The following is a 26,285-nucleotide window of genomic DNA, read 5'->3' as shown; positions in this document are numbered from 1 at the left end:
ATATTATCCGCCATAATAACATGACATGAGTTGTATTAATGTCAAGATCATATCAATTAAATTTTAATAGGCCATGAGTTGTATTAATGTAAATATCAGATCAATTAAATTTTTCACAGTAAATATAACTGTAATAGACTGAACTCTGAAGATTGAACCTAGATCGTTATAAAGAATTGTTGAGCCCCAAAACTACCTCTCTTCCAAGCATTTTCTTAAACCCTTTCTCTTTTATTTTCCCATGTCAGTGCCTCCTATTAGCCTCCTGCTGCAGCAGGTATTCATCTTTCATGATTGACATTTTTACATGCCAAATATGTCATACTTTGCAAGCTGCAGTGTTCCATATTTCCACAAGAAGCCATGAAAGTGTGCTGGTCCAAATGCCACTGCTGTATTCCATTTTTGATGAGCTTTTCAGTGAAGGGAAGGCTAAACAACTTAATCTTGGTCTCCCTAAGTTTCAATTTCCTGTTTTAGAATATAGAGAATGTATCTGTCCAAAAAGTTTAATCTTGGCAGATTTGTAGATAGGTAGAGAATCAAAGGGACCCAACTGTTTAATCTGGGCCCTGGCAGAAATAAGTGTAGATCTAGATAGGAGGAATTCAAAAGAAAATTGTAAATCTGGGTCTGCAAGTCTAAATGCACCCACCCAATGAAGAAGAAAAAAAATGTTAGGTGAATAGGCTGGGTAGGTAGCTATGGTTGCAGAATGATGGTTGATGATCAATTTTGTGTTTCGAAGTGCTTTATCTTTACAGATCACAGTACAGGCAGTTTTTCAGGCAAAGGTGCTCAAAGGTGAACATCACTAACTCCCCCTTCTTCCAATTCCCCAAGTCCCTTACTAACTTCCCAAAGAGGTCAAGATCTGCTTAATTCCTCTTAGATTCATCATCATCCATATCAGTTGCCTTGGTGAAGATCTGCTTCACTCAAGGATCTCAGCTCTTTACAAATTCCTTATCCCTCATTCCATCCTTTTAAGCTTTAAGTGTTGTTTCATGAGCAGCTACCTTGCTCCTTATTTCTCTTGTGACCAAGAAAACGCACTAGCAGTCCCACTCCTTGACTCCACACCCAATGGTTTGAAACTTACCAGACTATGTTTTGCCTCTTTACTTGAGACATCTTCCTTCCCACCAAAAACAAAACCAAAACCCTCTGAACTCAAGACCTAGCCTAAAATCCTTTCCAAACAAAGCTAAATCATAAAGAGAGAGCCCTCTCTGATTGCAAGTTGGCTAGAACCTGTAGTCCAAAGTTGGTATGTGGTTACCTCGGCCGTATCCTTTTCCAGAGCTTAAGGACAACCTGAGTGATAACATAATGGCGACTCCGCTGGGGATCTTCCTCAGAAAGTTTCACGAAGAAGGTAAGAAAGCTCCACTGAGAGAACCAGACCTTCAGAACTACTTTTTCAAGACTAGTTCTGATCTTTGATGGTGAACAGAGATCAGACACTCAAAGTTAATATATTCACCTGGCGACTCCACATCCTCCTCATAATAAAGACTCCACTGGAGAAATGAACCCAAAAGAAATTTATGAGCAGATCAGGCTTTTGACCGGGATTATTATCCAAGAGGTCATGTTCTTTCTCCTCCATGAAATCTTACTATACATATTGTTTGAACTTCACTTTTATGTTTTTCCCGTAGAAAATGTTGAAGAAAGCCCTCCTTGCACACCCGAACAACATCCTTTAAATGCTGCTAATGCTCACCTTATAGTCAAGGAGGACACTACTGTCAAAGCAAATCATCCTATCCCTGTTCATACCGAACCCAGTCATTTAGTCCCTGTACACAAACACGCACCTCATAAGGTTCCTGATAGATATAAGCCACTCATTCTGCCTACCGTGCTTAATCCTTTGCCCAAAAATCATCCCATGCATCTCCCAAGATTTGATGGAGAGAATGGAGTTACTGCCCAAAAGCATATTCAGGCTTTTGAAGATTATTTGAAAATTTTTGAAGTGGAGGATGACGATGTTAGTGTTAGGTTGTTTGCCCTTTCTTTGCAAAGTGAAGTTGGGACTTGGTTTAAAGCATTGCCTGAGGCAAGCATCTCGAATCTCCAGCAGTTATTCAAACTTTTCCTTGATAGATGGATGATCAAAGTAAATTTCCTCGTGCTCATAGAAGAATATAATCAGTTAAAAAGGATTCCAAATGAATTTGTTCAGCAATTTTCTGACCGATTCAATCAAGTTTATCATTCTATACCATTGAATATAAGACCTCCCCCTGATTTGGCCCTATTACATTATCCAGCAGCATTTGATCCAGAAATGGAATTTCATCTAAGAGAAAGGAGCCCCTCTACTATGCAACAGATGCAGAACATGGCAGTAGATGTAGAGGTTAATCTGAAAGTTAGGGAGGAGAAGTTGAAAGCATAAAAAGAGGATGAACTTGACATCTTTTTAGAGAAAGCAGAGGAATTGAAGCAGATGTGCACAATGGAAGTTGAATGTTTAGAGCGCCAGAACAGATCTGTTTTGCAAAAGGAAGGTAATGATATTCATAAACAAACCAGCTACAAAACAGATGACATATTCATACCGCCATACATGATGGAGCAGTCTCCTGATATAATGTATGAATATAATAGCTTCTCTTCTTTCAACTGTCTGCCCAAATATGATCAGTATGATGATGACTGTGAGCCTAATGACCAAACCAGTCTTGCAGAAGAGTTACATCTTATTTTTGCAGAGAGCACAGTTCAGGATCAACTGCCTGAAAACAATGATCAGCATGCCCATCTCAGCTATGAAGAAAAGGAAGAAAATGCAGAATGTGTTGATTTCAGTGAAGGAGCTTTACCATTTTGTTTCAAGTCTTTTCAGTTTATTAGGGAAAAATATCATGCCGTTAATGATCAAGTGTCACCATGTTCTGTTACTGATCAGCTAGAGGAAAGTCCAGGCCCTGCTCCTAAAGCATTAACACTAGATTTGCAGCCCCAAAGTGCTAGTGAATGTCAGATTGAGGAAGACTCAGAAGCGGCAGCATGTGACCAAAAAATTCAATTGGATTCCCTGCCTGTTGATTTTCAGCCATCTCGGATATTTGAAGAAGAAAAAGAACAGTCAGCAGAAATCTGTCAAGTGCCATCTGAGCCAGCTTTCAAAGAATCACAGGTACTATCTCATGTTTTGCAGAATTCATCTGATGGCAAGCTGTGTGATGAGATAAATTACTGCTCTTCTCTACTAGCAGGTTGCGAAGCACAGAATCAAGTGGTTGATGATCCCCCAATTCTAAAGCATGATAGCTATCCCAAACTTTTGTACAGTTCTTTAGTTCAGTCCAGCAATAATGTATATATGCTACAGGACCCTTTTGTACAGTTTCTTATTTCAGCAAAGAAGGTCAGCAGTTACCTGATCTTCTCAAAAATTAACAAAGCCAAATCAGATTGCAAGATCTCCATTTCAGGTAACAGCAAGCACAAGCAGCAGAGGCCATTCATGTTTGTAATGCTTAAATGGCTACATTGGCTGTTTCATTTTACCTAACGGCAAAGTAAGTGTTGGTTAGGGTAGGTAGGTAGGATTAATAAGGCAGCCGGCCAAGCAAAAATTTTGCAGAATACAACAACAATTGAATACAAGGCAGTCTGACCTGCTGTTCTTGGCTTTTCACAAGGAAAATCCATCCCCAAATGGAGCCACTGTTAGCCTCCTGCTGCAGCAGGTATTCATCTTTCATGATTGACATTTTTACATGCCAAATATGTCATACTTTGCAAGCTGCAGTGTTCCATATTTCCACAAGAAGCCATGAAAGTGTGCTGGTCCAAATGCCACTGCTGTATTCCATTTTTGATGAGCTTTTCAGTGAAGGGAAGGCCAAATAGCTTAATCTTGGTCTCCCTAAGTTTCAATTTCCTGTTTTAGAATATAGAGAATGTATCTGTCCAAACAGTTTAATCTTGGCAGATTTGTAGATAGGTAGAGAATCAAAGGGACCCAACTGTTTAATCTGGGCCCTGGAAGAAATAAGTGTAGATCTAGATAGGAGGAATTCAAAAGAAAATTGTAAATCTGGGTCTGCAAGTCTAAATGCACCCACCCAATGAAGAAGAAAAAAAATGTTAGGTGAATAGGCTGGGTAGGTAGCTATGGTTGCAGAATGATGGTTGATGATCAATTTTGTGTTTCGAAGTGCTTTATCTTTATAGATCACAGTACAGGCAGTTTTTCAGGCAAAGGTGCTCAAAGGTGAACATCACTAACTCCCCCTTCTTCCAATTCCCCAAGTCCCTTACTAACTTCCCAAAGAGGTCAAGATCTGCTTGATTCCTCTTAGATTCATCATCATCCATATCAGTTGCCTTGGTGAAGATCTGCTTCACTCAAGGATCTCAGCTCTTTATAAATTCCTTATCCCTCATTCCATCCTTTTAAGCTTTAAGTGTTGTTTCATGAGCAGCTACCTTGCTCCTTATTTCTCTTGTGACCAAGAAAACGCACCAGCAGTCCCACTCCTTGACTCCACACCCAATGGTTTGAAACTTACCAGACTATGTTTTGCCTCTTTACTTGAGACATCTTCCTTCCCACCAAAAACAAAACCAAAACCCTCTGAACTCAAGACCTAGCCTAAAATCCTTTCCAAACAAAGCTAAATCATAAAGAGAGAGCCCTCTCTGATTGCAGGTTGGCTAGAACCTGCAGTCCAAAGTTGGTCTGTGGTTACCTCGGTCGTATCCTTTTCCAGAGCTTAAGGACAACCTGAGTGATAACATAATGGCGACTCCGCTGGGGATCTTCCTCAGAAAGTTTCACGAAGAAGGTAAGAAAGCTCCACTGAGAGAACCAGACCTTCATAACTACTTTTTCAAGACTAGTTCTGATCTTTGATGGTGAACAGAGATCAGACACTCAAAGTTAATATATTCACCTGGTGACTCCACATCCTCCTCATAATAAAGACTCCACTGGAGAAATGAACCCAAAATAAATTTATGAGCAGATCCGTCTTTTGACCAGGATTATTATCCAAGAGGTCATGTTCTTTCTCCTCCATGAAATCTTACTATACATATTGTTTGAACTTCACTTTTATGTTTTTCCCGTAGAAAATGTTGAAGAAAGCCCTCCTTGCACACCCGAACAACATCCTTTAAATGCTGCTAATGCTCACCTTATAGTCAAGGAGGACACTACTGTCAAAGCAAATCATCCTATCCCTGTTCATACCGAACCCAGTCATTTAGTCCCTGTACACAAACACGCACCTCATAAGGTTCCCGATAGATATAAGCCACTCATTCTGCCTACCGTGCTTAATCCTTTGCCCAAAAATCATCCCATGCATCTCCCAAGATTTGATGGAGAGAATGGAGTTACTGCCCAAAAGCATATTCAGGCTTTTGAAGATTATTTGAACATTTTTGAAGTGGAGGATGATGATGTTAGTGTTAGTCTGTTTGCCCTTTCTTTGCAAAGTGAAGTTGGGACTTGGTTTAAAGCATTGCCTGAGGCAAGCATCTCGAATCTCCAGCAGTTATTCAAAATTTTCCTTGATAGATGGATGATCAAAGTAAATTTCCTCGTGCTCATAGAAGAATATAATCAGTTAAAAAGGATTCCAAATGAATCTGTTCAGCAATTTTCTGACCGATTCAATCAAGTTTATCATTCTATACCATTGAATATAAGACCTCCCCCTGATTTGGCCCTATTACATTATCCAGCAGCATTTGATCCAGAAATGGAATTTCATCTGAGAGAAAGGAGCCCCTCTACTATGCAACAGATGCAGAACATGGCAGTAGATGTAGAGGTTAATCTGAAAGTTAGGGAGGAGAAGTTGAAAGCAGAAAAAGAGGATGAACTTGACATATTTTTAGAGAAAGCAGAGGAATTGAAGCAGATGTGCACAATGGAAGTTGAATGTTTAGAGCGCCAGAACAGATCTGTTTTGCAAAAGGAAGGTAATGATATTCATAAACAAACTAGCTACAAAACAGATGACATATTCATACCGCCATACATGATGGAGCAGTCTCCTGATATAATGTATGAATATAATAGCTTCTCTTCTTTCAACTGTCTGCCCAAATATGATCAGTATGATGATGACTGTGAGCCTAACGACCAAATCAGTCTTGCAGAAGAGTTACATCTTATTTTTGCAGAGAGCACAGTTCAGGATCAGCTGCCTGAAAACAATGATCAGCATGCCCATCTCAGCTATGAAGAAAAGGAAGAAAATGCAGAATGTGTTGATTTCAGTGAAGGAGCTTTACCATTTTGTTTCAAGTCTTTTCAGTTTATTAGGGAAAAATATCATGCCGTTAATAATCAAGTGTCACCATGTTCTGTTACTGATCAGCTAGAGGAAAGTCCAGGCCCTGCTCCTAAAGCATTAACACTAGATTTGCAGCCCCAAAGTGCCAGTGAATGTCAGATTGAGGAAGACTCAGAAGCGGCAGCATGTGACCAAAAAATTCAATTGGATTCCCTGCCTGTTGATTTTCAGCCATCACGGATATTTGAAGAAGAAAGAGAACAGTCAGCAGAAATCTGTCAAGTGCCATCTGAGCCAGCTTTCAAAGAATCACAGGTACTATCCCATGTTTTGCAGAATTCATCTGATGGCAAGCTGTGTGATGAGATAAATTACTGCTCTTCTCTGCTAGCAGGTTGCGAAGCACAGAATCAAGTGGTTGATGATCCCCCAATTCTAAAGCATGATAGCTATCCCAAACTTTTGCACAGTTCTTTAGTTCAGTCCAGCAATAATGTATATATGCTACAGGACCCTTTTGTATAGTTTCTTATTTCAGCAAAGAAGGTCAGCAGTTACCTGATCTTCTAAAAAATTAACAAAGCCAAATCAGATTGCAAGATCTCCATTTCAGGTAACAGCAAGCACAAGCAACAGAGGCCATTCATGTTTGTAATGCTTAAATGGCTACATTGGCTATTTCATTTTACCTAACGGCAAAGTAAGTGCTGGTTAGGGTAGGTAGGTAGGATTAATAAGGCAGTCGGCCAAGCAAAAATTTTGCAGAATACAGCAGCAATTGAATACAAGGCAGTCTGACCTGCTGTTCTTGGCTTTTCACAAGGAAAATCCATCCCCAGGTGGAGCCACTGTTAGCCTCCTGCTGCAGCAGGTATTCATCTTTCATGATTGACATTTTTACATGCCAAATATGTCATACTTTGCAAGCTGCAGTGTTCCATATTTCCACAAGAAGCCATGAAAGTGTGCTGGTCCAAATGCCACTGATGTATTCCATTTTTGATGAGCTTTTCAGTGAAGGGAAGGCCAAACAGCTTAATCTTGGTCTCCCTAAGTTTCAATTTCCTGTTTTAGAATATAGAGAATGTATCTGTCCAAACAGTTTAATCTTGGCAGATTTGTAGATAGGTAGAGAATCAAAGGGACCCAACTGTTTAATCTGGGCCCTGGAAGAAATAAGTGTAGATCTAGATAGGAGGAATTCAAAAGAAAATTGTAAATCTGGGTCTGCAAGTCTAAATGCACCCACCCAATGAAGAAGAAAAAAAATGTTAGGTGAATAGGCTGGGTAGGTAGCTATGGTTGCAGAATGATGGTTGATGATCAATTTTGTGTTTCGAAGTGCTTTATCTTTATAGATCACAGTACAGGCAGTTTTTCAGGCAAAGGTGCTCAAAGGTGAACATCACTAACTCCCCCTTCTTCCAATTCCCCAAGTCCCTTACTAACTTCCCAAAGAGGTCAAGATCTGCTTGATTCCTCTTAGATTCATCATCATCCATATCAGTTGCCTTGGTGAAGATCTGCTTCACTCAAGGATCTCAGCTCTTTACAAATTCTTTTCCCCAGAATTAGCCTAAGGCCCCTGACCTTGGCGCCTGCTTATCACCTTCATATTAACTACTAACAGTATTTTATAACTCCCTATCAGTTTTCCCCTTTCCCCTATTAAAACTTTGTATATAAAAATCCCCTATATAAATATCCCCCCCTGGCAATGTAGCCATATTTTTGTAAGTCCGGGAAAAAATGGTCCATCCGGGGCTGTTTTTAGCCCATCCGAGTCATCACAGGGGTTAGATGACACCTGGTCATGCTAACAGGCTCTTTCCTAGCCCTAAAAACCCTAAAAACCCCGCGCATTTTTAACCCCATAACCCCCATTCCCTAAGTCTAAAAACCCCGTCGCGCGCATATTAAACTTCAGAATATTCCTTGAATATTCCCTGCCCTAACTTCCCGTCGCTTCACATTCGCCGCCAGCTGTCCGATCGTCCTGCGCCTAGATCGACGGTTGGCGGGCCGTCCCATCTCCAAAGCGCCCGAGCTTTAGCGTCCGGGAGATGGGCGGTATTACCGCCGTACCTCCCGCCACGCGTCAAGCGTTGGGCAGTGGCGGAGCCCCCTCTGACAAAACTGCTCCCCCCCCAAAGGTGGTGCGCCACAAAACCACTTACCGCCTCCTACCCGGTGATGTCGTCGCTTACGTCACCCCTCTGCATAGTCACCCCCCTACGTCACCCCCCCTCTGCCCAGTCACATGTCGAGTCATCTGCCTGTGTGGCCCCTTGCCACGTGTCATGCCACGTCACCGTCCGTACATGATGACATCATGCTGACGTCATCCCGCCACGTCATCATGCTGACGTCATCGCTGATGTCACCCACCATACAACGTCACGTCATGCTGACGTCATGCTGATGTCATCAGCACTTTTCTGGCACAAAGGGCAAAAAATCACACTTCGGGGCCCTAGAATCAGATTCTGAGGCATTTTTTGATGAGCGATTTGCGCCAGGCGCAAATCGCTCATCGCTAGATTTTTTGGGCCTGAATGGGGAATCTTCAGGGAATCTTTTTATTCTGCGGCCCCCAGCCAGCCCGAAAGGCGCCGAATGACCCATTTTTCTTCGCGAAGCTTGCCGGAAGGAGCAGAAGACAGTTTTGAAGGAAACAGAGGCTGAACAGCGGCCATTAAATGATGATTTAGACCCACAGCACATCAGAACAACATCTACTTATTGCCAAAGAGTATCAGAGGAAGAAGAAGAGCCAAAGAGTATTAGTCAAGATTTTTTAGGGGCTCAAAGCACCTGAACATTGATGAGCCCCCCAGAAAGTCAAAACAAGAAGAGTAAGCCCGTCCTAGCTCTCAAATCACAGTCAGAATCATTCAATGCCACCGAACAGCAAGGGCGCAAAGACCAAAGCACAGTTATGAGAGATGAACAACACAGAGCCACTAGGACAGACATTAACTCATTTTGATACAGCTGCCCCCAGCATAGCCCAAAGATATTTTCTTGCATTTATTTCTGGATAAGATTAGGTTAAAAGTAATCAGTTTTCTGCCAGACCTGTTAGGTCGGCTGTAATAGATAATTTTGGATAAATCTTCCCTATATATACCACCCTCTGTATTGTTAAAGGGTCGGTTGGTTGATAGTCTTCAGTAGAGACTCGCACTGTATACCTGATATGTTTTCTGTAATCAAAGACTGCTGAAAGGCTTGGAGGAAAGACTGTCTACTCTGTGTCTAATGGTTCTGAAGAAGTGAATTTGGAATTCTTGTGCTGCAACATGACTCAATAAGTTTTCCTACCTCTGTTTTTCCATTTGATACACCGTCTAAAATAGTAGAAAGAAAGAATAATCTAGAATTGGTTTAACTGCCCTCTATGCTCATTTTTTGCTATTTCTTTATGTTTTCATCTGGGTTAGAAATGAATATGAATTCCATATGGCTCATGTTTCCCCCTAATCCATTCATCTTTGACAGTTGTCTAGGAATTCTTAATTGCTCCTACACAGAGCTCATTCACCTTCCGCCTTTTAAGCCGAGGGAGAGATTCTTTGTTGCCTCTCATTCCTTCTCCCTCATTCCATCCTTTTAAGCTTTAAGTGTTGTTTCATGAGAAGCTACCTTGCTCCTTATTTCTCTTGTGACCAAGAAAACGCACCAGCAGTCCCACTCCTTGACTCCACGCCCAATGGTTTGAAACTTACCAGACTATGTTTTGCCTCTTTACTTGAGACATCTTCCTTCCCACCAAAAACAAAACCAAAACCCTCTGAACTCAAGACCTAGCCTAAAATCATTTCCAAACAAAGCTAAATCATAAAGAGAGAGCCCTCTCTGATTGCAGGTTGGCTAGAACCTGCAGTCCAAAGTTGGTCTGTGGTTACCTCGGCCGTATCCTTTTCCGGAGCTTAAGGACAACCTGAGTGATAACACCTCCTAAGCTATCAAAAGTTGTTACATGTTGATTTCAAGAGTGTATTTGAGTGATTTTCAAATTATATCATTGTGTGTGCTATTTGATCTAGATTTTGTTTATCAGCGACAGAATGTAGCCACTTTCCATAGTTAATGGCAATTCTGTAGTCGTTTTCATTGTTTTACAGGTTACAGGTGTCAGTAGGAGGAATGAGACACATGGGAAGCTCAAGAATGATCCACACATGGATGAGCTCCTATTTACTTAGCTATATTCAGAAGGAAAGGTCTCAGTCAAAGGGAGGTCAACGGAGTGTTCTACGTCGACTAGAACTCTGTTCCTGCATGTAAAAAAAGCCTGAAGCCATTCCTGAACTCGTGGATCTGTTTTTTCCACCTGCAGGCCATCTCCATAATGCAATCCAACATCCACCTCGCATAGATTTACTGCTCATGGCAGTCGAGAGGCTGAATCCTCGGATTTTGACCTATTCACATGTCCATTGTTGAAGAAATTCCTCTAAGATACAATTATCCATTTTCTCTATAAATATAAGCGTTTGCAACACAGATAGTTAGTTCTGGATATTATTGTTTTAGCGTTATTTTGAAGTTCTGTAACCGAGAGACATATTACTCTGTTTCATAATACAAAACTCTGTTTTTCACATGGTTGTTTAAGCGTGGTTTGAAGTAACAGTGTGTTAGTCCAAAGCTGTGCAGAGGGCCCCTGCGTAGCTGAGGTCCCTTCTTTTGTTTTCGTATAGTTTTCATTTACATTTTCTCCCATTTGAATTGTATATTTCTCTTGTTTTGCTTATGGTCAGAATCGTGCTAATCATGTACATGTTTTTGCAGCTTGTCACATTTCCTACTAATGCTAATAGGTGCACTTCATAATAGGTTTTTAAGTCTAGTTATGCTCGAGCTTCTTAGTGTAGTTTTTGCATCAAGTGGTGATTTGAGACTTGCTTCCTTTGCTGAACTTTAGTTTTCAACTTCAATTGTTTATGATTTTACTTAATGAGATTTGTTTACTGTTCAAGATAGTTTAGATATCAGTTCTTCATGCTATATGATGATATTTCCGGAGCCTTTAGCTTAACCCCGTTTTAGAAGTTAATTGGCGAGATATTGTGATTATAGGTGAAGTAATTGATTTTTCTTTCATTAGTCTGCAAGTAGATAATTTATATCTCAGTTCTTTCATGCTATATGATGATATTTCTGGAGTCTTTAGCTTAACCCCGTTTTAGAAGTTAATTGACGAAATATTGTGATTATAGATGGAGTAATTGACTTTGCTTTCATTAGTGTGAAAATTAGATAATTTAGATGTCATTCTTTTCATGCCATATGATGATATTTTCGGAGTCTTTAGCTTAAACCCGTTTTAGAAGTTAATTAACGAAATATTGTGATTATGGATGAAATCATTGACTAGTTTCCAGTTTCTTTACTTTTTGGTTTTGAGTTGCAGCAGTTTATTAGATTTCAATTTTGCAATTAGGATGGACAACAGAGATAGTAACCTCATTTTCAGTACTTCATTTTTAGTTTGGTTTATGTAGTAGCATGTTTTTACTCTTATTTAAGTTTTGATTTTGTAGACAGCATGTTTAAGATCTCTTAAGTTCAAAGTTTGGTAATTATCATAAGAAACATAAACCTTGTCTTCAACTTTACATCCACAATTGATCTTTAAAAGAATTCTTAAACTTTTGCTTTAACAACAGATTAGGATTTCCATTGCATTAGAACACTTTAGGAGGCCAACAATAAAAAAACCCCAAAACAAGATAAAACTGAAAATAGTGAGGTAAGAAAAGGGTTGTCTAGCACATACGATGCACTACACTTCATCAGTTTACGACTCCCAGATTGATAACTTTTGTAGCAATTTAGGACACACTAAATTAACCAAACAATAATTCCAAATAATGTGTGATTTAGTACATTATAGATTTAAAAGTTTCGAACTCATGATCTCTCGTATAAATTTTTAAAGTAATCATATTTCGGTGAAAAAAACATACACATCGAAAGCTTTTTGGCATGGGAATACCTGTGATGGTAGCAAGGATTTGAAGGGACTATAAAAATACCAGGCCAACCCACAACATTCAAAGGGAAAAATCTACGAGTCATTTTCACCCCAATTTTCATTTGAGCAATCGACATCCTGACATCAACGTAGACGTCTCTACTTCCAATTTATTTCCACTACTTCATCATTGTTTACGATTTTCTTTAAGAATAACCCGAGATATCTTGTGTATGTAGTAAAATCGGAGAAGACTCACAATGTCCCAGAAAATCAATCTAATGAAAAGTGTAAAGTGTAAATGGGGACTATCTTGTTCTTGAAGGGCAACGCGGACACCGAATTTTACCTCAAGAAACTCAGATTGGTGTCATAGTTTAAATCAGAGAGAATAATGAGGACGTTGGGATTGGCGATTTTGGATGTTCGATGGGATTGACGGTTTTGGATGTTTTAGATTGGTGGTTTTGACTTAAAGGAAGCACATAAATCATATCTCATAACATCCTGAACCAACATATCATTGTCCCCAATAGTGACCTTGCAAAGGTTTATCATGCAATAAGCATCTGGGGCAAACCCCACACTATTTTTCAAAGAAAAAAGAGAAAATATAGACAAAGGGATACCACTGCTACATATGTACAATATATAAAGTCCATATAAAACCCCACCTCCACACTTGTCTCCTTCGCACTCAAACATGGCCAGGTCCCCCATAAAGATGCATTAAGTTGTCAACAAAGAAGATGTCATCCAATTCCACAACTATTCTTACTCAAAGATAAGGACAGGGGCATACAAAACATAAAAATGTATCACAAGGTCCTAAATCAAGAGCATGACCCAAACATACATGCCTACTAAATCCAAACCACAAGGAATCACATGATTCTACAAAGAAAAGAAAGAGAAAGCACTATGTCTCTACTCCCTTGAAAATGCTCAAAATTCCTAAAATGGGCTATTCCAACAATTTCTCATTTACTTATGAAGCTCCAAACCAAATGCCCCTAGGTTAAACCAACAAGTCTCTGTCAACAGATTTACAAGGGATATCATCCACAAATCTGGAGAAGCATCCCTTGGATTTCCCATGAGATTTTCCTTCGAAAAAATAATAATTACTATATATATGGTGTTTGTAATAGTTTCAAGTCTCATTACTAAAGTGTCACATTCCCATGTTGGGATTCCATTCCTTTTGAGTGCAGGTCCCTAATGTTATAGCATCCTCCTTCACTCTGTTGTTAACATCACTAAATGGTTTTGGTGTCATGCCTTGTGGGCCCTCTTTGGTTTGTGGTTGTTATCTATGTTCAGATTTCAATATTTTTGTCTTATTAGAAAATGCCATAGAGTTCCATCATGTAACTTTATGATATCCATGAAAACCATTTCCAACCTCACATCATTAATCAAGAATCCTATTTCTCCATCCAATATAATATAGTTCAAGTCAACTTCAATTGTAGAAACCTTGCTTGGGTCCTCTTGATATTTATCCCTAAATGTAAACATATATTTCTTCTCACAACTTTTGTCACATATTCATCTGTTATTCCTTTGAAAATAACAAGTTGGTCCACCTGAGCTTCCACCATCTTATTGGTAGATTATGGCCTGCATATTCACTCAACAGTCATCTCAAATAATTTTGACCATCTTCATCCAGTGTCAGATGACCTAGAAAGGTTCGAGGCAAATCCTTCTCAATATAGCTTTTCCATTTCTTAGCAACACATGTTTCAAAAATAACATTCATGGTGGTATTGCTTAGAATACCACCAACTTTTGTTCTCTCAAACCCTTGATCACCTCCTAGAATAAGTAAAATTTTATAACATTTATCTATCCTTTGTGTTCGAGTTCCAACAAAATCTTGCCAAGGCTCTTTTCTAAGATCCATGGAGACACCTCCACAAACAAGGCTCTCTAATTCTTCTTTCCAAACACATGACTCTGCATATGAGCCCTGAGCAGAATTTGCAGCAAAATCACCCACTATGTTATCATTTGTGGATGCATCCTAGATTGGATCGCTCTACATCATAGAACTCTTCTTATGAATCCTCTAAAGAGACAATATTGCCATCTTTTAATAGCCTAGGCTCCCACAAAGAAAGATGTTTGCTTCCATTGTTGGGTTCCTTGTTAATGACTTAAGAAATTTTCCTCTTCCTAACGTGGAAACTCAGATTCTATTCTATGGCATCTAGAGATGGTCTTATTTGTGACCATGTTTTAGTTTTATGGTTTTCCATATCCTACTTCACATCATGTATTTTGGATAGCTTGTCAGGAGAACTTCTCTCCATGCTAGTAGTAGCATTAGGACTTGTATCATAAAATGATTAAACAAATGATTGCAACTTTCACTTGATAGTGAATCTGAGGTAGATATTTGGGCAGAATTCACATAAGTTTCTAGAAAGAACTGTCATCTTTCTGATCTCTCCTCAGATGACCAACTCGGGAACTCTAGAACCATTCCATGCTGTAGAAAATAGCTACTGTGTAAGCAAAAAAAAAATGCCAGAATTAAAACCAACATCTTTTGAGGTAAAGGAAAAGGGAATCCACATGGCCTCACATCCATCAGCTCAGAAAATCTCTTGCCCTCAAACATATCACTGGACAGGTGTCAAGGGGATCTATAGGTACATATGGGGCACTAATGACTATGTTATTTTCTATGAGGAAGATGGAGGTAAAAACCTTCAGTTGCATGGGTTTGTTGATGCTGACTGGGCAGATGATATGCATAATGGAAATTATACCTGTGCTTATCTATTTATCTTGTTTTGAAGGAGTTTTGAGTTGGAGTAAGAGGAAATGAGTGGTTGCCCAATCAAGTATTGAGGCAGAGAACATTGCAGTTTCTTAAACAACCAAGGAATTCATTTGATTGAAGAAATTATGCAGAGATCATGCCACATCATAGAACTCTTCCTATGAATCCTCTAAAGAGACAAGATTGCCATATTTTAATAGCCTGAGCTCCCACAAAGAAATACTTTTTCTTCCACTGTTGGGTTCCTTGTTAATGACTTAAGCAATTTTCCTCTTCCTAACATGGAAACTCAGATTCTATTCTATGGCATCTAGAGATGGTCTTATTTGTGACCATGTTTTAGTTTTATGGTTTTCCATATCCTACTTCACATCATCTATTTTGGATAGCTTGTCAGGAGAACTTCTCTCCATGCTAGTAGTAGCATTAGGACTTGTATCAGAAAGTGATTAAACAAATGATTGCAACTTTCACTTGATTGTGAATCTGAGGTAGATATTTGGGTAGAATTCACATAAGTTTCTAGAAAGCACTGTCATCTTTCTGATCTCTCCTCTTATTATTCCTTGTAAATTGTTTCATATTCATGATACCACTGCAAAAGTTGGTGGCACATTGCAAATCCATATATATCAGGGCCAAGTTCCAAACTTAACTAATTGCATAGCCTCCCACCCTCTACCCTTTATCTCGATAGTGTATTTCTCTATCCACCATTACATGATCATTCGAGAACCCTTGAGCAAGAGATAAGCTACAAAAATACTCTCTTTCACCTGATTATTAATTCTAGAGCACTGATAAGAGGATTTTGTCATAGGGAATATTAATGCATAATGAAAATCAACCATGTGACCTCACAATTTCACCGTTTTGTCCAGTTTGTTGTTGTCTCATGATTCATTGTGCCATCAAGGCCTTGGGAACTTGACTATCTGGTGAATACATCATTATTGATCTTTCATTCTTGATACCACTGTCATCCCTTAACAACACATCCCATGTCATGCATTTTTTGTCATTTCTTGTGTATTCTTGCATATTCTAAAATTTTCCTTCACAGTAATTATGACACATGAATAATGGCTTAATTACATCTTCTTCATATTATCAAACCCTTCCATTCTGTAGAGACATTTCTCCCAATATGGGTGAAAGTCCCAATCCATATTTGCACTTGTCTGGCAAAATGTGATGGACTTTTGACCCATCCCACTCCTTTTGTTCGAGTACCCTTTGGATGTTTTACTCAAACATGGCTTGGATTGGATTGAAGAATAATATGAATAAACAAAGGATGGTTTTATTGCAGAATAATCATATGAATTGGATTTTCTTACAGAAGGAGGTGATGAACACTTTTCCTTCTTGGTACCACCAGCCATAAAGAGAGAACTTAGAAATTTTGTGAGCTTTTTTGCCTGGAGAGATTGACTGCTTGGGCTTCTTGGAATCCTTACCAGTTTTGGCCTTTCACTTAATATTAGCATGATGATTTGTAGGGTTGAAAGGCTTCTTTGTAGAACGAAAAGTGTCAACCCTAACCAATGATTTTCCATATGAATATCGGAATAATTATCCACCAACAACCCATTTTCATGCTCTGTCTCTGCTATCAGCCGCGTGATGATAATTTTCCTTTGTTTTAGCAGTAGGAATGGAAGAAATATTTCAGTAGAGGGACTCCTATGCCAAGGTAAGGTGAACACGTGGAGTCAAGTTTAAGCCTTAATCTTTGACATTTAAATACAAAAATGTGGTATTTTCCCATGTATAGGCAGATGCAAAGGTACCATTTTAGGAGGCTAAGTTTCTCCCAAGGAAATATAACGAAACCCTATTTTAGGTGCCTGTTCAATGTACATCGATAAAATTCCTTTTCTGATCCAAGAACCAGGGAGAAACCATGAAAGTTCAAATTCAACAATGATATTCAGCTTGTGGCAGTTGTTTTCCTAATTGAAGTAATCCAACAAATATTAATTTTGCAAAGCATGTGTTCAAACTTTAGTCTCTCATTATTTCCATACAGTATTGTTTTGTTTCTAAAGCCAATATACATGAATTTCATACGAACAAGATGCTTACAGCTAAGAATTAATACGAAGAGAGAAAAATAGTACTTACAAGCTCCATCCACATTCATTGTTCTAGTGAAGTAGCAGTTGCCTCACTTGTTAATCCCAACCAGTGTGCTAAGGCATAACCAACCCACGATCCTTGATACAAATTTCGCCATGGCTTCTTTCTGCTCTCTACATCATACTACTTGTCAAGGGTACTCTGGAGCTCCACCTCCCAAGGAAGACACATTCAATACATGTCTGCAACCCAAAGAGTTGTAAAAATCAATACCTTGAATTTTTTGTTTAAAAAACAAAGGATTCCCACATGGGCACCAAGGCTATGAAGTTTCTCTCCTACCCACTTCCCCCAATCCAAAGAGGGTATTGAACATACTTGGGTAGTAGAAGCACTTGAGGCGTGGTTATGTTGCATAGTGCTTAGGGGTGACTCAAAGTAGAGCTTCCTCTTGCCCCGCACCTCTCGGATGTTGCATCAAAGTGCTCAAGGGTGGCTCGATGTGGAGCATTTTCATTGCAGAGTGCTCTTACCATGATGCCTCTTGGCTACTGCATCACAGTGCTTAGGGGTGGCTCGATGTGGATAATTTTCATTGTAGAGTGTTCAGGGGTGGCTTGATGTAGAGCTTCTTATTGCCGCAGTGCCTCAAGACCCTAGACCACACAGAGGATAGAGAAGAGGAACCCAAAATTTCTCAGGGCCCTACACCACATAGAATAGAAGACTCAAACTTGCACGGGCACACCAAAGGCAAGCAGAGCTAGGATATGATAAAATTTTAAGAAAAAAGGGCTTTGAAAAGCATCAAACATAGGTGGCTTTGAAAAAAGGGCTTAACATAAAATAATTTTAAGAAAAAAAATACTTAAGACAAAAATGATAATTTTAATACAAAATTATTATTCTATCTTAAATTAATGTTTTAAATATCTCAAGTTCATTGGTTAGCATCACCTCCATTGTTGAAATCAAAGGTTTTATATATGGCTTGGGTTATCTTGCACGTGATGAAAATAGACTGTGGAATCCCTTGTCCTAAAAAGTTCAAGGGTGTGAAATACCAAGGGTCAGGGTGAAGAGATCTAAACAAAAGCTCTAAGATATCTGAAGGTTCACTGGTAGAAACTATTGGTTCTTCCTCTTCATCTGAAACAAGTTCTTCAATGCTAATGAGACCAGGAGGGAGACTATCAGTAATAATAAGTTTCACACGCGGTGAATGTGGAGGATCTAGAATATGCATTGTAGCAGGTGTATAAGTCTCAGGCTTAGAAATATCAGACTCAGGTTCATCAATATCTGGTTCAGAAATGGGATTTGTATCTGAAAAGTCTCCAGTATATGATTTAGTTTGAATGAGTTCAATAATTTTGTAAATCAGTTCCTCTGGAGTGCGATGTTAATTTTTGAGTTTGATCAAATTAAGTTTCTGTCACTTCAAGGCCTAAAATAGTAGATGTTATCGGTTGATTAAATTCAATTCCTTTTACATCAGAGTCTATAATAGTAGAATTTTTAGTTTCTGCTGCAGTTCTGGATCCCGATGATTTAGATTTTTCGGCTTTTATCTTTTCTAACTGACTCGGTGTATACTCAGGGGGGTCCCCGAGTATCCTATGTGATTGTCTTGGTAATTCTGCCACAATGAAAAAATTTCAATTGATAAATTACACAATATCTAAATTACACCTAAAGTCTCTAAAAAGTAAAAACAACATATAAAGTAACACACGCTAAAAATCTAGGAGTTCAAACCATACAAACTAACTCTTCACAGAGATCAATAATTACTAGTTAGTTATGAAATCCAACTTCGTAGTGATCACTATGAAAATATTTATAGGAATGAGCATTTGGAACTAGTTACCCTAACAACCTGCTTAATGAAATAGTCTAGTGCAAGTAACTCTGCTATAAACCATCTCGAGCAAAGATTACCCTCCAAAAATTACAAGTGATTATTGTCAAGATATGTTATAGGTACATCAAGACCTTCCCTTTGTCGCAACCTTAGGTAGAACCCTCATATTATAGTCACTAAGTTCACCAAATATAACAATTTTACCTGGGGGGATAGTCGCAGATTGGACGTACACACAAGGGCAGAGTAACAAGCTCAATCCCCTTGAAGGCTCCTCCACATGATTACTGATTTCTTTTCTTCTATTTCTTGTCTTCAATATTCTACCATTAGTTTATTTATGCAAAAGTAATCTAATTGTTTCCTTTCTTTAATTTTGCATTACCTTCTTTCCTTTCCATTTTGCAAGTAGGATTTCAATTCAGCAAGTAGCTTTTTCATTTTGTCAGTGATTTTCATTCAATCAGCAATTTCAGTTTTGCAAGTACTTTCCAAGTTTTAAAAAGAATACAAAACCAACCCAAAAATATTTCCTTTCATACCTCGTAGGAATAGGGACAACTTAGGGAATTTTTTTTGCCAAATACCCGCGCTGCATCCAACAGCCAACCTTCTCTCTTCTTTAGTGGCTGTGAACTGGATGAACCCTCAGGTGAGAAACTAGACATATTTGAAGAACTTGCATGGGAAGGAGAAGAAGAGGAACCCATTCCTACTGAACCAATGGCTGAAAACCGAAATGACAGAGGGAATAGAGAGAGAGTTGAGCATGCCTTCCCCATTAGGGAAACCAATGGGGACACTAAGATGAAAAATATAACCCTCTCTGCCCTACCTCATTTCCATGGCCTGACCATAGAGGACCCCGACACTTTCCTATTTGAGTTTGATGTTATATGATGAACCTATGACTATACAGATGATGAGAACAAGTTAAAACTATTTCTATCTACCCTCAAGGATGCAACATTGCACTGGTTCATGGGTTTACTTGGATATATCATCACAACTTGGGCTTAGATTCAACAGTCCTTTAACAAAAAACATCGGGACTACTATCGGTCAAAGGATACTAAAGAAGAAATTTTCAGGATGACCATAGGCCATGATGAATCCTTAGAAGACTACGAAGAAAGATTTCAGCTTAGTTACAAAAGGGCTAGGTGCAAACTTGACCATTAGTCACTAAAGTTGTTCCTGCTTAGGGGAGTAAGAGAAGATCTTTTGGATACCTTAAATTTGTTAGCAGGAGGAGATATCTACCAATTACCCTATGAGGATATCAAGACTGTCTTTAGAAACCATTCTAGGGCAGCCAGGAAAAAGGGTAGGGGTAGTCAACCTATGGCCAATACATCATCTTCCAACTCATCCATCAAGGGTGAAATTGGAAACATGCTGGAAGATTTCAAAAGTGAGATGTTGCAAACCCTTGCCTTGAAAATGGACACCATGAACATTAAAAGGAAGCGGGAGAAGCAGAGAGAGCCTTGGCCATCTTTTGTCCTAGATGCACCACGAGGCATCCTAGGAATGAATTTCCATTGAACTCTATTGAAATTTTCTCGGTCTGTGAAGAAAACCACTCCATAGAAAAGTGCCCTTCTTTACCCGGACTCAAAGATGTATATCAAGGAGCTGAAGGGGTCACTGAGTAGCTTTGCTACATTAACCAAAGGAGACCTCCTGGGCCTAGACCATACCAGTAGGGCATGCAAGGGTCATCCCATGCATATTACAACCCCAACTAGACCACAACGATACCTTCTTGGGGACCCCCTACTCATCCTTCCTAGTCTACACTCCCTCCTTGGTCTTATACATCTTAGTATCATTCCTAGCCAGCCAGCCAGTCATTTCAACCTTATGCTCCACCACAACCTCAGTGGAATACACCACTCTAGGGGTAGAGGCCCCAATACAGCAATGCTCCAGCTCTATTGCCTCCACCACTTGCCCAACCATAGCTCCTATACTCTGCTCCACCCAAGCAACCCCAGATGCCTACCCAGCCAAATCTGAACCTGAACAACAGGCAGGCTCAACAAGTATACAGTGGAGAGACATCTTATCCAGCTTATGCTATGGAAATCTAGGAGAAAAACCTGAGATTTGGGAGAGTTCTCCCGGATAACCAACCTCCCCCTCCACCTAGGGAGGTTGAGGAAAAAAGAGATGAAAGAAACCTTAAAGTAAATCCACCCTTTCCTAAGAGATTAGCCCAACCACTCCATCCTACCTAAGAAGACACTGAACTTCTGGGAGAATTGAAAAATCTATGTGTAAAGATCCCCTTTCTCTAGGAAATAAAAGATGTTCCCATTTACAATAAGTTGATTAAGGAGAAATTCTTCAAGCATCCAGGGAGGCGAAAAAGGGATGCCCCTACCATTAATGTCATTGAGCAGTTGTCTGACTTAATGCTGGGGTAGGTAATATGTCCAAAATATTTGGACCCTTGAAGCCCTGTAGTAGATGTGCACATCAATGGCACCATTGTCCCACACACCATAATCGATCTTGGGGCTGCCATTAATGTGATGACCAAGGACACCATGCTCAAGCTCAACCTCCAAGGGTCATTGAGGAAGACCACAATAGTTCTGCAACTTGCAATCCATTCCACAGTAACACCTGAGGGAATTGTGGAGGATGTGATGGTCTTCATTGACTCCTGGGAGTATCCTACAAATTTCCTAGTTCTCTGGCCTAAGGCTAAGCTTATTGGTTATCCTCTCATCCTTGGGAGGCCATGGTTGGCCACTGCCGATGCTTACGTTAGCTATAGAGCTGGGAATATGACCATCAAGAATGGGCATATGTCCAAGCAGTTAGTCCTATACCCTCATGCTCAACCTTCTCTAGAGCATGATTTACCTTTATGGTTGGAGGAGGAGGAAGAAGATGAAGTTTATTCTGCCCAACTTTATGCTTTGGAAGCAGCCATGGGAGGAGGACAACAAGATGAGGATGACTTGATTGAACACCTACTCCAAAGTCCAACTCCCGGTTCATTACCTTTATAAGAAGCAGTAAAGGAAACCCAGAACAATCATCCAATTGACTTATGCTTGGCTGATTCCAACCCACTCTGTGTCAAAACCATAAATTCAACCCAGAGAGAACCTTGAAAATCAATCCATCTCTTTCTGCTTTCGAAGTCGAGAAGCTATGAAACATGTTAAAGGAAAATCTAGAAGCCTTTGCTTGGAGTTACAAGGAAATGAAGGTAGTACACCCCTCAGTATGTACTCACCACATATACGTCAAAGAAGGTTGCAAGCTGGTCCGGGAACCACAAAGGAGGATTAATATAGCTCTTAAAGATGTAGTCAAAGAAGAACTACAAAAACTGCTAGATGCAGGATTCATTTACCCTATCTCCGACAGTGTGTGGGTCTCTCCTTTTGTGTTAGTTCCCAAGAAAAATGGTAAGTGGAGGATTTGTGTCGATTACAGGGAGTTGAACAAAGCCACAAAGAAGGATCATTTTCCTCTACCCTTCATTGACCAAGTGCTAGATGGCCTGGCAGGGAAAAGGTTTTTCTCTTTCCTAGATGGATTCAATGGGTACAACCAAATCTAGATCTACCCAGAAGACTAGGATAAGACCACATTCACCTGTCCTTGGGGTACTTTTGCCTATAGGGTCCTTCCTTTTGGCCTATGCAATGCTCCTGCCACTTTCCAGAGAGAAATCTTGAGTATTTTCACTGAATTAGTCCATGATGCGGTGGAGATTTATATGGATGATTTTACACCTTATGGCTGTGATTTTCAAGAAGCCTTGTCTAACCTAGGAAAAGTACTACACAAGTGCATTGAAATGAACCTGTCTCTCAGTCCTAAAAAATGTGAATTATTAATGACTATAGGGACTGTGTTATGTCATTCAATATCTCAGCAAGGACTGCAGGTGGACCCAAAAAAAATAGCCATCATCCAAAGGGTCCCACCTCCTCAAAAGCAAAGAGATGTCAGAAGTTTCCTAGGGTTAGCTGGATACTACCGAAGGTTCATATAGGACTTTAGCAAGTTGGCCTCTCCTTTATTTGGTTTTGGCCAAAGATTCTGAGTTTATATGGTCAAAAAGCTATCAAGAGGTCTTAAACATTCTAAAGGATAAGTTAACCACTGCACCAATTCTCCGAGGCCCAAACTGGGCCCTCCCCTTTCATATTCATGTTGATGCCTCACACAAAGCCATAGGAGTAGCCCTAGGTCAGATAGATGAAAAAATTCCTTATGCTATCTATTTTATCAGTAAGAACTTATCAAAGGCTGAACTAAATTATACAGTGACTGAAAAGGAACTCTTGGCTGTTGTGCATTCATTAAACAAATTCATACATTACATTACAGGCTATCAAACATTTGTGCATACTGACCATGTTGCAATCAAATATTTAATGAACAAGCCAGATGTGAATGCTCGAATTATAAGATGGTTAATTTTATTACAAAAATTTGATCTAACCATTTTTGATAAGCCTGGTAAGGAAAACTTTGTTGTAGACTTTTTATCTAGGGTAAATTTGCTTGCAGGTGAATAAGGAATGGTGGATGACCAGTTACCAGGCGAGCGCTTGTTTGCTATTTCAGTTCTCTCTCCATGGTTTGCTGATATAGCAAAATATTTTGTATCAACACAGTTCCCACCAAACTTGTCCTCCAAAGAAAAGAGCAAGATAGTCAGGAAAAATGCCCCCTTCACTTGGATTGGGGGCAATCCTTTTAAACTTGGCCTAGATCAAATCTTGAGAAGGTGTGTCGGGGAAGAGGAACTCTTTGACATCCTTCTGACCTGTCATGATGGGCCTTGTGGAGGTCACTTTGCAGCAAAGAGGACAACATTCAAAGTCTTACAATCAGGCTATTATTGGCCCACTCTTCATGAGGATGTGAAGAAATACACTAGTTAGTGTGATCGGCCCCATAGAATGGGAAGGCATACTCCAAGAGTTGAAATGCCTCTGCAACCTCAAGTGACTTTCGAGCCATTTGACAAGTGGGGCATGGACTTCATTGGGCCTATTGACACTCCTTCAAAGAAAAAACAATACATTATTGTGTGCATTGATTATTTGACTAAGTGGGCTAAAACCAAGGTAATTAAGGCAGCAACAAAATAGAAGGTGGCTGAGTTCCTAAGGGAGAATGTATTCTACAAATTTGGGTACCCTAAAAAGCTGGTCACAGACCAAGGCAGCCAGTTTACCTTCAACATGATCGAAGACTTGCTCAGCCATCACAAGGTGAAGCATAGGACATCCACTCCCTATCATCCATAAGCTAATGGGCAAGTGGAGGTGACCAACAAAGCACTAGAGGGCATCTTAACAAAGGTGGTGAGGAGCAGCAGGAAAGATTGGGCAGAAAGGTTAGTTGAGGCCACCTGGGCCTATAATACCACATGGAAGACCACCACTGGATTCACACCCTATGAGCTGGTCTATGGGAAAAAGGCCTTGGTGTCCATTGAATATGAATATAACACATTAAGGATGGCAACCCAACTAAACTTGGATCTCAGCAGTGCATAGAAAAAGAGATTGTTCCAATTTAATGGTTTGGATGAATTTAGAATGCAGGCCCTCCTACATATAGAGGTAGTTCAACTTCAGAGGAAGATCTGGCATGATAAAAATATCAAGGAGAAGCAATTTCAGGAAGGCGATTGGGCATTTTTATATGATTCTAGGTATAAAGACTTCAAGGGAAAGTTAAGGACAAGATGGCTCGGACCTTATGTTGTGGAAAGATGCCATGATAATTGTTCAGTGCAAATCAGAACCATAGATGAAGAAGCCATTCCTTTGCTTGTTAATGGACACCGATTGAAAATGTACAAGAGACCTTTATCAAAACAAGAGTTCGTTGATGATATCAATAAAGCAGTGATGATAGTGAAACAATTTCTAGCTCCTACCTCATCAAATCACAGAGGAAAAATGAAAAAAAGAATAAGGACTCAGGTGAAAACCTCCATGAGGTGCCTAAGTCCCATCTTTGGGTTGAAAACCTCTTGAGGCAGCCCAGTGATGACAAAAAAAAACAAAAAAAAAAAGAGAATAAGAAGATCCTTGGGTGAAAACCTTTCTTCAAGCATCCAGGGCAAACAGCTAGGGTGAAAACCTCTCTGAGGCAGCCTAGTATTTTTCAAAAAAAATAAAAAATAAAAAATTCTATTTGTTTATCATGAAATTTCCATTTGCAGGTGGGTGAGAAGGATAGTTAAGGAGCAAGAGAGGATCCCAAGGACACCGCTACACTCACATATTCATTTTTTCACTCCTTACCATGCATCCCTCCATCATTTTTGTCATTTTTCCAGTCCATTTCTTTGATTTATACAAAGACTGTGTTTTCTACAGGATCCCATGTATTCTTATAGGATCCCCTGAAAACCTACAGGATGATCCTGTAGGAGTTACAACGGCCCAGAAATCCTACAGGAAGCAATCTGAAGGCAAATGATGGACTTGTTAGGTCCCTAAAATTCACCCTGTTCATGATCTAACACCTCACCTCATCCACCATCATCATCCCTGCACTCAACATTCAAAACAGATTATTTTCAAGAGTTTTTTTCTAGTCTTCAAAAAACGAAAAAAAAAGAAAAAAAGCAGGAAACAGAGAGAAGTAAAGAGCATCACTTGAGTATCCTTTTCTCTCCACACTCCCACTCCTTTCCATCCATGTCACCATCATCATAGCCCAACAAGCAAAATGATTAAAGAGTTCTAAGGTAGAAGTAGCTACAAGACATCCTGTAGGAAATCCTCTAGCAGCCTATCCCACAGAATACCAATCACACTAGAAACAAGTCTTCACCACGATGATCCAGGAGCTCCAAAGCAGCAGCATCAGATCTTCAACCATAGGTACCTGCAAAAACAGAGAAGCCATTAGCAAACAAAAAGAGGAGGACAACACTTCTAGTCTTCGACAACTGCAACATAACATTGAAACCACAGGTAAGTATCCCGCTCGCTCTCTCATATGCATCATGTAGTAAAAAAATTGTAAGGGTTACAATATAGTTGGTTTATAAGTGAAAAGGTGGCCAATTAACTTGGCCACCTTCGTTCAGTCAGCACATGCACAACCAGGTATCCTCTCACATGTGGTTGCAATCAACTAAAATACAGAGAAGGAGTAGGACAAAAAGCGGTTAAACTACAGATCTACAAGGTGGGAGCTAATTACGAGGAGTTGGAAATGATGAGGTGGTAGTGGGGAGAAACGGTCCAAAAATGGCAATGTACCTTTGTTTCCAGCACATTACCT

At 39.7% G+C, this 26,285-nt stretch overlaps 1 protein-coding gene across 1 annotated transcript in view; it reads right to left on the bottom strand.

Annotated features, from left to right (window-relative positions):
- LOC149221317 (uncharacterized) overlaps positions 1–26,285 on the bottom strand; it is a 117,725-nt gene that overhangs the window by 29,794 nt on the left and 61,646 nt on the right. The window lies entirely within an intron of this gene.

Source organism: Pinus tabuliformis, chromosome Q, assembly GCF_031772625.1.
Source record: "Pinus tabuliformis cultivar Carrire ecotype Pingquan chromosome Q, CPIR1, whole genome shotgun sequence".
Lineage (NCBI taxonomy): Eukaryota > Viridiplantae > Streptophyta > Pinopsida > Pinales > Pinaceae > Pinus > Pinus tabuliformis.
The sequence above is the reverse complement of the archived record's forward strand: the minus strand, read 5'-3'. Positions and strand labels throughout refer to the sequence as shown.